Source organism: Ictidomys tridecemlineatus, chromosome 13, assembly GCF_052094955.1.
Source record: "Ictidomys tridecemlineatus isolate mIctTri1 chromosome 13, mIctTri1.hap1, whole genome shotgun sequence".
NCBI classification, from domain to species: Eukaryota; Metazoa; Chordata; class Mammalia; order Rodentia; family Sciuridae; genus Ictidomys; species Ictidomys tridecemlineatus.
In genome coordinates this window covers 81,908,832-81,913,015 of record NC_135489.1, presented here as the reverse complement: position 1 = coordinate 81,913,015, position 4,184 = coordinate 81,908,832, and the positions used below count along the sequence as shown (strand labels likewise).

Sequence of the window (4,184 nt, the reverse complement as noted above, 5' to 3'; positions counted from 1 at the left end):
GTTGAGGACAGCCTTTAGCATTTCATAAAGATGATACAGTGAGCGTTAACTTCTCCCAGACAGTACCTTTTCCCCTCATTAAATGTTAAAAGCAGCCTGGGGGGGAGGAGAAAGGAAGAAATCAAACTTTACTTCATATTATCAATCAGTACACATTTAAATTTTTAAAACCTAAATGTTCCAAGTACAGAGTAAAGAATAAAGCTGTCCAGAAAGCACACACTTAAAATTTCTCCTCTTGGGAGTTGTATAAAGGGATTTTGAACCTTGATGGCGAGAATCCCAAAACAAGAGTAAAATGAATTCTTTTTATTGCAAACAAACGTCTAAATTAATTTCTCCACCCACTTTCTTTAGAAAGAAAAAGAAATCAGCAGGCTAAGGAGATACCCATTCAAGAACTGACATGATTAAAAATTAAGATATAAATGGGTGACTCACAATTTCATTAGCTTACAAAGATGGTGGAGTTAACTACTACAAGCACACTACTTATACAGTATTTTGTGGGAGAAGGGTATACAGACATAGCTAACTTCATATAGATCCCATTAGACAACTGGATTTACAAGTTTTTTTTAATAAGAAATGGGCAGAGCCAGCTTTCTTTTCAGAATCAAAATGCAGAACAAATGGAAAAATTATGGTATTTAACTTTCACAAGTTTGAGCCTCCACAAATAATGCAACCAAGTTTTATATTTTTAACAGCCCTTCTACATACACTCCATCTTCTCCATGTTGGTTCCAAGTTTTAGCTTCATTCCCAATTATGCCAATTCCATTGTCATTTAAATTGAAAAAGCCTTCCCAGTCTTTATTGGAAATTACTATTTAGCTTATCCCCTCCACTACTACCCAGCAAACTAGAGAGAGGATGGAGTGTAATATTGAGCAGTACAGAGTCTTAATGCAATTCATGAGGACCACTTAGTCCTTACATGAATCTGGTTGCTAATGTTTCTATTATATTGTGACAATGACTCCCGACTGTTATTCTCTGTTAGAAATAGGGGAGTAAATTATTAATAAAAGACACCAGGTACAAAGCAACATTTTACTTTTGTTGTGATAAAAAAAAGTCACATTTTACAGATAAAATGTAGAACCCTGAAATACTGACACATTCTCTTATCGTGCACAATGCTGAGGTTCTCTTACGATTCACTTTAAAACTGCAATTAAAAATGTACAAAAAAGAAAAGAAAAAAAATCAACCCACAAAGCTTCTAAAAAAGGAACCCACAGGCACTTCCTATTGTGGTATGTTTAAAAAGTTAGCCTACTAAAGAAAACAGTCGACTTCTTGTGAAGGTTTTGGAGAAATATGTATCAGTTCGTTTTATTTGGGTATTCAATAATATCCTTGGTGATAATGCTGACTCCATGGCTTCTGACCCCAGAATTGACCCTGCTGCCACTGGTTGAAGCCCTGAGATTGATTTTTATAGCCACAATTGTTTCCTCATCCTCTGAAGTTCTGGTTATAGTTCCCTCTGTTGGGCATTCCACCTCTGTTGTAGTTCCCTCTGTTTGAGTAGCCACCTCGGCCAGGAAAAACAGGGCCACAAGGGTATGGATAGCCAATTCCACCACTTCCACCGCCACCACCACCTCTCTGTGGCATATTGCCCCGCCTATTATATCTACCACGATTCCCAGGAGCTCCCCCTCTGAAGTTTCCACCACGCATATTGAATCCTCCATGTCCTCTATGGCCACCACCTCTGTTAAACTGGTTCTTGCCACTCTTGTTTTTATTGCTCTTCTTTGAGCCAGTGTTTTGTTTCTTTTCTGGAGGAAGTGCCTTTTTTCTTTCTTCCTTATACTGTTCCAGAAGTTTTAGAGCTTCTTCCTTCTGAAGTTCAAAATAGGTTATTTCATCAAAGCACTCGGCCACCTCTGGTAGAGTAAAGTTACCTTTCATTTTAAGGACTGCATGTTCTGGTAGATCTTTTCCCTCTACTTCTGCTTTCTTCTGTGTTCTCTGCTTGTAGTCTTCATCTTTTGGACAAACTACAACAGCTTTTCGTTGGAAACCTGCAAACAGGCACATTTTTCTCCACTGGGCAGCAGCAGATACATTTGTCTGATCCAGAATGAAATTTCGTTTCTTGCGGGCAGCAATCTCAATAAGCTTTCCAAGACACTGTGGGGCTCTCTGCAACAGTGTGTTCAGTTTTCCAGTATCTGCCATTTGTTTTTTAAAACCTGCCACTATCATTTTATCCATAATGGTATTTGTTCCAAGAATGTTGTATTTACCAGGATTTTCAGCTGCATGTTTAGTAACCCAGGTAGTTTTTCCAGCTCCTGGCAAGCCAATCATCATAACAACTTCACAATCTTTCTTCTCTTCAGGCCCCTTTGGTCCTCTAACTCGATCCTCTAGGGGGACATTCTGGATAAAAGTATAGTCTTCAGGTATTGGAAAATATGGCTTTTCCTTCTGACCAAAATTAAATTCAACTGCACAGTTATGGCAGAGAACATGCGGAAAGAGTGGTCGTCCAGCAAGAACTTCCTTACTAATTTTGAAGGCAACGCCAAGATCTTGTCCATTCTTGGCATAGGAGAGCTCTACTTCATCGTTTTTAAAGTTAGCAAAACATGTAATAACATCATTTTCATCAAACTTCTCTCCATAATCTTCTGTCTCACAGTTGCATGTTTTAATTCCTTTCAGAGAATACCCATACGAAAATTCTTCTTCACCAAGCAACATTCCACTTGTAGTCAGTGACCAGCCAATTCGAACTTCATGAATGTCAATATCTTTTGTATATAAATGCCTTACAGGAATCTTCTCTGTAACCTTCATCTCAAAGCAGACTTTGCCTTTTGACACACCATAAGATGCCCTTCCTCCAGCCCAAAGAAAAGCAAAACTCTCCATAGTAAGAGAAGAAGCACTGAGGCGATCTCTTGATATTTTAAAATGTAGATCACAATTATAAGTATCAAGACAAACCACTGTGTCATCGAAGTGCTCATCTTCTTCTTCAACAGGTGGCTGAGGAGACTTGGCTCTGCTGTACTTGTTTTCTTCAATGTACTCAAAATATCCTCGGCCATGATCTTCTCAAGGTCTTTTAACACCTCTCTTTTTATCTCAGCCTTTCTGTTCTGTTTTGCCTTGTCCTCCCGCCTGCTGCTGGCCCTGCCTCGCCCCAGGCGGTGCCACCATCACCGCGAACAGTGAGGTGGGGCCGCAGGTCTTCCCGGTGGCCTCCTTGGCGGCCCCGCGCTGCTGTGGGGGCTGTTGCTGCGGCGTCGCCGGCGGTTGAGGCTGCTGCTCCCCGTGCCCGTTCTCATCGCCCGCGCCCTCCTCCTCGTCTCCCTCCTCCTCGTCTCCGAGCTCGTCCTCCCCTTCCTGGAAACCTTGATCGTCGCCGTTCTCCTCTTCCGAGGCCGCCTCCTCCTCCTCCATCGGGCCTGAGTCAGCCGCCCCCGCGGCCCCGTTCTCCTCCCCTAGCTCCATCTGGTCGCCGTCCAGCGCAGCAATCCCTTCTTCCTCCTCTTCCTCGTCCTCGTCGCCGCCGGCCGCGGCCTCCTGCTCGAGGCCTGCTCCCGAGAGCCCGGCGGAATCCCCGCCCAGGTCTAGGCTGCCGTTTTCGGGCTCCATGGCGGGGCGGCCGCCGGCCTCCTCGTCGTCCAGCGCGGCCTGGAGTCGATCCATGAGCTCGGCCTTGAGGCCCTTATCGGAAAGGCACCGCTTCTTGAGCTCCTCTTTCAGCTCTGACACCTTCAGCTTTTTAATATTAACAGGCGAGGAACTCATGGTGAGGGCCCTGATTCACCGACAGGTGCTGGTTCAACCTCGGCTCCGCTCCCTCGGCCACTGGTGGCGGCAGCTGCGGCTGGAGATGGGTTCCTGCTGCAGAGCGGACCCGCCTGGTTGTCGAACTGTGCCTAAATTCAAATTCCTGCAGATTATACTTTGAGCAGTTATTTATCTGAGAGGATGGAAAAATATTCTATTTGTTATTATTTTAGAAATGTATATTAAGTAAAAAATACTGAAATGCATTGAGAAGTCTATCCAAGATTTTTTAGAATTTTCCAATATCTTGTTAATTTCATAAAATGTAGTTTTAAAAACAAATTTTAGGAGATAAAACAAAACATTCTTTTAAAGTAGTATTCACAAACCTTTTCTTTTGGTGGAGGAAGGAGTCAAGGAAA

At 43.1% G+C, this 4,184-nt stretch overlaps 1 pseudogene; it reads right to left on the bottom strand.

Moving 5' to 3' along the window:
• Nucleotides 1-294: 294 nt before the first annotated feature.
• LOC144369937 (heterogeneous nuclear ribonucleoprotein U pseudogene) lies at nt 295-3,795 on the bottom strand (annotated as a pseudogene).
• Nucleotides 3,796-4,184: the final 389 nt, after the last annotated feature.